The sequence below is a fragment of the Schistocerca americana genome, chromosome X, assembly GCF_021461395.2.
Source record: "Schistocerca americana isolate TAMUIC-IGC-003095 chromosome X, iqSchAmer2.1, whole genome shotgun sequence".
Taxonomy (NCBI): domain Eukaryota; kingdom Metazoa; phylum Arthropoda; class Insecta; order Orthoptera; family Acrididae; genus Schistocerca; species Schistocerca americana.
The window spans coordinates 282,199,505-282,208,309 of record NC_060130.1 but is presented as its reverse complement, the minus strand read 5'-3'; the positions used below and the strand labels follow the sequence as shown (position 1 = coordinate 282,208,309).

The following is an 8,805-nucleotide window of genomic DNA, read 5'->3' as shown; positions in this document are numbered from 1 at the left end:
TTTGAGAAAGCATATACAGGGTGGTTATAATTGAAGTTAAACTTTCAAACCACTGTAGAAATAACACCACTAGTCAGAATGGCATCAAATTGCAACGGAATATTATCAGAGAAGGGGGAAAACATATGGCACAAGAAAAATAAATAGCTACAAAATGTAGCAATAGATGGTGCTGTAAGCATCATAATTTAACAGTGGTCGACTACAACTGACAAATGAATCATACAACAACGTCTAAGGTGAATGCTTGATGTTAAACAAACTGTACTACTCAGCGTGCATGGGTGTAGAGGTGTAATACTGTTAGTTACGGAAGCCCATTCACAAAGGCAAGGTCATATCACATTGGATGGTAAAATCGGTTTTTAATTGTCCTGAGGCCAAAAACCTCACAAAAAGCATAACTCACATCGGTTTTCAATTGACCTTAGGCCAAAAACTGCATAAAAAGCATCAATCACATCAGTTTTTAATTGTCCTGAGGCCAAAAACCACATAAAAGTACCAATCAAAATCAGATCGGATTATTAATTTCCGTGTGACTGGCGCAAAACATGTTCAATATGCAGTCCACCGTTTTCTGCAACAAGTTGAAATCGAGAAACAGCATGTTCCACAACTGAGCAAAGTGTTTCCGGGGTCACGTTCGGAATGTGTTGCGCAATGCGTGCCTTCAATGCAGCTAAGTTTGCAATCAGAACACTGAACACAACATCTTTCAGATAGCTCCACAGCCAGAAGTCTCACAGATTAAGGTCAGGTCATTGGGACGGCCAGGCTATAGGGAAATGGCGGCTTATAACTCTAGCATTTCCGGAATGGCCTTTCAGCAGCTGCTTAACTGGATCTGCAATGTGCAGAGGTGTGCCATCTTGCTTAACAGTGACCCCATCCACTCTGTTGGAGAGCTGGAATGATGTGGTTGCACAAAAGACACTCACAGCGCTTACCAGTGACTATACAGGTAACGTGACCGGAAGCACCTGTTTCTTCAAAAAGATATGGCCCTATGATAAATGATGTCGTAAACCTGCACCACACACTGACATTTTCAGGATGAAGTGGTACCGGTTGATTTGCATTGCCCATATTCAATAATTCTATGTATTGACATATTCTGTCAGATGGAAGTGGGCTTCGTCTGTCCGCAAAATCTTCCACAGCCAATCTTTGTCCACTTCCATGCGAGCAAGAAATTCTAAAACAAAACTCTCTTGCTTGGAGGTCACCAGGAAGCAACTCGTGCACAAGGGTAATTTTGAATGGATAGCAAAGAAGGATGTTTCGTAGGATTTTACGCACCATGCTCACAGGTATTCCAATGTTATGGCAATTCTCCGTGCACTACACGTTTGCACACCACCACTCGTCTCCTCCTGCATTGTTGTGGCCACTGCTTCCAGTGACGTCGAATCAATTTGTTCCCTCCCTCTACCAGGTTGCATATCAAAAGAATCCATCTTTTCGAATTTCTGAATCATTTTCTCCAGACCCACAGTAGTCATAGGAGCAAGGCCTTTTTTCAAACCCTTTAGTGTCCGGAGCATCTGCAGAGCGATGTGTGCGCAGTCATCTTTCTCGTAATACAGCTTTACAAGCGGAGTGCAATCCTGCATTGAGACAGTCATGACGAATGTCGCAGTCATGAAAGGAGATTAGATTAGATTAATACTTGTTCCATAGATCATGAATACGACACTTCGTAATGATGTGGAACGTGTACCTGGAGTGTTTATACCAACTCCAATGGGTTGTGTGCATGACAGGTGTTTTCATTTATGTATTTTGACACATACAGCGCCATTTATTGATCAATTTTCACACTTTTTTTTTTCCTTCTACATACATTTTTCCCTTCTCCGATAATATTCCGTTGCAATTTGACATCATTGTGATCAGTGGTGTTATTTCTACAGCATTTTGAAAGTTTAACTTTAATTATAATCTCCCTGTACTTCTCACTATGTTTTATTATTGCAAAACAAAGCAATTATCATTTTAATAACACTGCAGGATCCACAGACATTACAGTGACATTAATGTGATCATTGACAGTTTTGTTTCATCAAAAATCTGGATAGATAGAAAAGAAACATCTGCAAAAATGAACAGTGTTACATCAGACAAAGTACTCAAAGCGTTTTCAAACACATAATGATCTTTTTTCTTATTTTTCAGTAATGCCATAAAAACTAAATTTTGCATGTAAGTAACATATAGAGGTTTTATTTGGTGTTACATCTGTCTTGGACACAGTCCAATCTAAACCAACTTCAACCCAGTCAATAGTAGGGTGATGTCTGGTTTAACATGGTTTACAGATAATGATGGAACCCAGCATTCTTCACGTGCCATTGCCGGATGTAACAGATGTCATTTGGTGCTTGTTAAAACACTTGCCTCAAGTGAGAAGTGAACGTGATACTTTTGGCATAATAAGCTACACCCATTTCACTATATCATCCAAAATTTGTGTCAGATCATTTAGGGAAATTACAATCAACTTTAATCAGAATAGTTGAACAAAGATTTCAATTTCCTTTCTCCCAAGCAAAAAGTTGGGTGTAGGGGTAATTCATGCTCTAATTCAAAGCAACAATAACCAAAAGGTGCCCATGTACACAGTTTTGCTTCAACACCATCTTCTGCCACATTAATCATACTTATTAAATATATTTACTGGTACTAACTTCATAACAAGGAACAGAGCCAGCTCAAGTACATTTCTCCACCACACAACCTACTTATCATTTGCTCCCCACCCCCCTTCATCCACTCAACCAACACATTTTCCCTCGAACACTTTCACTCATTTCAGTTTTTGCTACTAATTGTGATATGCACTGTATACAAATCTCGCAGCAAGTGACCCCTCTCAGAACGGTCACCCAAGTGGTCACTACCAACTGCGATATGAGGTCTATTCAAAAAAGTTTGGAACTTCAGCCACAAAATTTTTCTATGCTTACCTTTCACTTATCGTGCATGGCCTCCTTCAAAATACCCTCCTCCACAGTTGATAAACCACTCGCAATGCTGTTTCCACTTCCAAAAGCAGTCTTGGTATGGCTCTTTCTGGATGGCGTGAAGTTCAGTCTGTGAATTTTCTTTTATCTTGTCTATCATTGCAAAGCTTCATCCTTTCAATGGAGTTTTTGACTTTGGAAATAAAAAAAAAGTCCACAGGGGTCAGATCTGAAGAGTATGGAGGATGAGACAGCACAGTGATTTCGTTTTCTGTGCCATGGTCATGCACCAACGGGGCTGAATATGCAAGTGGGTTATCGTGCTGCAAGAGCCATGAATTGTCACACAACATTTCAGGCCATTTGCTTCTCACATTTTCTCACAGGTGTCGCAACACATCCTAATAGCACCATCGATTAACAGTTTGTACCTGTGGCACAAATTCATGATGAACTAGTACTTCAAAGTCAAAGAAAAGTATCAGCATGGCTACGACATTTGACCTGACCTGATGAGCTTTTTTTTCAGTCTTGGAGAACCTTTCCTGACCCATTGTGAAGATTGAACCTTGGTCTCAACATCATTAAAGACTATGCACCTTAATTTTTTCCTCCTTGTACATAAATAAAACTATACTATATGTCACAAAAGACAGTGAAGAGTGGACTACAAAAGGACCGCAGCACTCAGATATCAAATTACTAAGAAGTCTGCCTAAAAAACTGCGTGAAAATGTACATGACACTAAGTTTTCAAAAAACCTAAAAGGAATGTTACAGTGTTGATGAATACTGCTCACAATAAATTTGTAAATATTGTTAATTATAATAAATTATGTTAGAATAGTTAGGAAGTATGTGATAATGAAGGTTTTTGTATTTTTGGCATGTCCTATATTACATGTATGTTCACTGTACACAATGTAATACGACAGGCTCAAATAAAATTCAGCTCAATTCAATTACCATGGATCCATATCTCACCACAGTAATAATTCTCAAAAGGAACATATCATTCTCATTTGCATGATCCAACAGCTCTTAACAGATAGCAAGGCAAATGTCTTTCTGGTCTTGACTCATGAGCAGTGAGATGAACTTGGCAGCAACACAATGAATTCCAAGATGCTGTGTCAGGATTTCATGACATGATCCAACTGAAATGTTATATTCTTCTGCAATCTCTCGGACAGTCAGTCTTTGATTGGCACGCACAGTTTCAGTTATGTTTCTGACATGAGCATCATCGGTAGATGTTGAAGGGTGTCCTGAACAATGGTCATCTTTAACTTCTTTCTGGCCATTTTTAAACTGTGTGAACCATTTGTAACACCAAGTACACTTCAACAACTCATCACCATAGGCATCCTGCATCATTTGTTATGTCCCTGTAAAGATTTTCTTCAGTTTTACACAAAATTTAATGCAGACGCAATTGCTCCTCTTAACTCTGGCACCTCAAAATTCACAAGCTGTGCAATACAATGTTCTACTCAATACAGTACTGAACAATCTGAACAATAACTAACAGACATACAACAATGAAACTTCCAGCAATTACGCATTAAACACAGGTGCGTGCAGGGATGCCAACCAAAATTTTCTCCAACACACCATTTGTGCAAAATTATGAAGGCTTCGGAATTTTTTGAACAGACCTCACACGTCCTGTATAGCTTGGCATCCCAAGCGACAGCTTTAGTTGTTTGTGCCGTAAACCGGCTCTGAAAAGTAATGAATGTTTTCTTCAGGTATGGAATTAAAAAAACTAACTGAGCATTCTTAGACCATTTTACATAATGTGAGAGAATGTATTGTTGATAATTAATTTCACTCTCATGTTAATCTCTTGTGCTCGATTAACTAATGAACAAATCTGATAGGGTATGTACTGTGCTAATATAAATCAATTACAATTTATCATGATACCCTTACAATGAAAGTCTGTTTTAATTACACTTAATGTATCTCAAATATCATGAATCAGCAAAATATTAAAAAGTTATCATAAGTTTATGCACCTCAAACCATCTATTTAGCTGTTCTGTAGTCTTATTAACAGCTGTTTGAAGCTGACTTGGGGTATTTCCTGTAATTAGGATCCTTGTGTCATCTGCAAAAATAGTGTTTGTTTGTGACTCAATGTACAGGTCTAGATCATTTATATACAAGAGAAAGGGGATTGTCCCAAGAATGGATCCCTGAGGGACTCCTTTATTTTGGACTTCTGCATCTGAGAAGCGTGTTCTTGAATTTTCCTTTAGTTCATGTTTTATTTGTATTTTTTGTTTACTTTCTGTCAAGAACAAAGTGAACCATTTTAGTGCAGTGCCTCTAATGCCATATACTTGGAGCTTCTCAAACAGTATGTTGTGGTCCAGTATGTCAAAGGCTTTATTTAAGTCTAAAAAAAAATGCCAGTGGCTCTTTGTTTTTTGTCTATTGATTGCAGGGCATTTTCTATAAAATCATAGATTGCACTTGTTGATTTATTTTTCCTCAATCCATGATGAGAATCACTGAGAATTTTGTTTTTCTCTAAGAATTTCATTAACCTATTAAATACTACTTTTCCTAAAGCCTGATAATAATGAAACTGGTCTATAGTTTTCTATATTTGTTTTGTCTCCTTTCTTATGGATAGAGACCACTTTAGCAATTTTTTAACTGTCTGGAAATGTGCCTGTCAGAAAAGATGAATTTACTGTATCTGCAAGAGGAAGTGAAATGTTTGTAATACATTACTTTATGATGTAATCAGGAATACCATCAATCCCTTATGACATTTTCCTATGAGCTGATGCAGCACTGATGATTTTATCTCTTTTTGTTCCATCTACATAGATTGAAGAGGAACATGAGTGCACTTTGTTTTCCTGTTTCTTTCTAGTATCTGTTTTGTCACTGACTATTTAATTATTTGTGATCTCTGCAAAGAAACATTTAAAAAGATTTGCGATGTGCTGGGGATCAATTATATTCTTGTTCTCATCTCATGGTTAAGAGTGATATTTTCCATTTTGTGGGACACTTTATTTGCTTCCTTCTTTATCATTTTCCATACTGTTTGGCTTTTATTTGCTGATTCTGTTATGAACGTATCATTGGCCTTAAACCGTCTTGCTGTTATAGTTCTGATTGAGCAGTAAGTGGATTTGGATGGTCACAACTTGAGCTTCGTGATCACTAATGCTTGTAATTAGGCCTATACATTTTGCAATACAATTTACGACTCTTGTTGGGATTGTTATAGTCTGTATATTTTGTAATGGAAGCCATCAAACCTATGTTCAGGGCAGTGAAAATTAAAATGTCCTGTGGGACCCTCCTGTTCCCAGTCGGCTGGTTTGACATCCTACCCCCCCCCTTTTTTTTAAAAAAAAAGACGAAAGACAAGTAATGCAGTACACATTTCTTCAATCTTTAGGTTCCAGCATTTTTTCCTCTCTAATCATGCTACACCTTTACTGGGTGCTTTCCTTTCTGCGAAAGAATCTATTATCTCATTAAAGTTCGTCAAACGTTTTGCTGCATGAAATATAAAAATTTTGTTCTCTAATACTGAAAAAGTTGTTAATAGAATTTCCCAAAAACTGGTGTCGTTTCTCGATTTGATTACGTCTATCTGACCATTGTCTGCTAATAAAACGAAATGGGCCTTTCTAATATTGCTGCAATTGTAACGCACGCTAAAAAAGGGAGACTGTTTGGGCACAAATGGTTATTTTTATGCACGTCATTTACATTAATTAAGACGAAAGAATATAATTCACGAGGTACCAATATCAAACATCTATTAGGCCTAGTACAAGCAAAAAGTTTAATGTTAAGAAATAGTTTCACATTTCATTCCTATGCTCCAGTTTCTCAAGCATCGAGATCGACAAGTATTAGTAAGAATTTTCTATATAACTTGGAATCGTCATCGTCTTCAATATAATTTGGGTGATGTCCCCGTTTCTTCTCCTTCCGCATTCTAACAATCATTCTGGTCATCATTAATTCTGCAACTATTCCTGCCATTGTCAAAACTTATTCTCTGGTTAACTTTACAATCCAGACCAGACTCACCGGTTCAGTTATCCCGCGTTTATACTCTCATTAGGCGTTATTACGTGATCGTACAAAGTGTTTTTCTCGCTATTCCGAAGAAAGAACTTAGGCAACTGCTAACCGAGGGCTGTACAACGGTAGTAGTGTAGGGATGTGTCAAAAATTTTCTGTCACATTTTCATAGTATTGGATACACCGAGAAGATAATATGTAACCTTTCTTACCTGTTGGGAGTTTGTTTCCACTCTGGTAGCCCGAATCTATGGATTTCGCTAATTACTATATTACCGCTGATCATTCGCACACGCAAACAACCACACAACAGAACAGCGACTGACATTCAATGATTCGGGTTCATTCAGGTCATGTCTTATAACCCAGCCCCCTTCTACCTGCGGGACGGTTTTCTTATTTCTAGGTCCGACGGGGATTCCCCTGGCAGAGACATATCATACACTACTCAAAAATCAACTTATGATTCGTTTCGAAATCATCTTAGCGTACAAAAATGTTCGAAAACCGGTTGGGATGCGTTTCAAAATCATATGAATAATCGGTAGACCAAAGTGCGCTGGATGCCAGGCGCTTTGTGAAACAAGGTTTTTTCTTCGAGAATATGAATTTGGCACCCCCTGAAATTACCGCCCGGGACTGATACCTTAGATCCGGGTTTGCATAGCTTTGAGAGTAAGCTTTTCATGATACGAAAAACAAGAGGTCAAGTATAGTGTGAAAATCAACAATATTATTAAAAGGATAGATTGCTACTCACCATAAACTTGACGCATTGAGTTGTAGGAAGTAGGCTTTGACTAAAAGCTTGATGTGTGAACAGTCTTTTCGTTGTGCCTGTATGCAACTCAGTGTGTAACCTTCATGGTGAGTAGCAATCTATCCCTTTCATAATATTGATATTCCAGCCTGGACTTTCCATTATAGCGTGCAAGCGTTATGTGTAATGATAGAGTTTTTATTATCATTATTATAATGTATTTGTGTTACATTTTTTACCAAACACCTGCTCTGTACTATCTAAGTAATTTTCAAAGTATAGAATTTAATGCCTATCAAGTACAATGAAATGAACACCCTTAGCTGCTTACAGGCGTTGACATACGTCAACGGGGACAGATGAATTTGTGTGCCCCGACCGGGACTCGAACCCGGGATCTCCTGCTTACATGGCAGACGCTCTATCCATCTGAGCCACCGAGGACACAGAGGATAGCGCGACTGCAGGGATTTATCTCTGCCACGCCTCCCGCGAAACCCAACTTCTCAGCGTACTGTCCCGCACTACATTCCTAGTGCCCCCGCACATTATACTCATTACTCGCGGCGCGTTGCCGATTCCCGTAAGAGTTCGGGCGCTGTTGTGCATTCGCACTATCAAGTACTTATTAACTGCATTTGTAAATAAGTTTGCTTAAGTAATTTTTTTAATCTCACGTGGCAATTTATTGTAGAGTTTTATTCCTTGGTAGTAAATTCTGTTTTGAGTTTTAACTTCATTCTTTCTTGGTAAATGTGAGTTCAGCTTAGATCCTATTCCATGGTTATGGGCAGGGCTGTTTTTTCAGTAATTATCAATATTACTTTTAATGTGTACAAGTTATTGGTAAATATGCTCACATGGTGCAGTTAACATCCCCAGTGATTTTAACATATCTTTACAGTGATCCTGAGTACTATATTTGGCTATTATTCTTATGATCCTTTTCTGCTGTTTGAAAATTTTGTACATATTCTGTGCATTTGTTCCCCATAAAAGAATGCCATAGCTATG

At 38.1% G+C, this 8,805-nt stretch overlaps 1 non-coding gene across 1 annotated transcript; it reads right to left on the bottom strand.

Annotated features, from left to right (window-relative positions):
• Positions 1-8,161: 8,161 nt before the first annotated feature.
• Trnat-ugu lies at positions 8,162-8,235 on the bottom strand. Its single transcript has one exon. It is a non-coding gene; the product is annotated as a tRNA-Thr (tRNA).
• Positions 8,236-8,805: the final 570 nt, after the last annotated feature.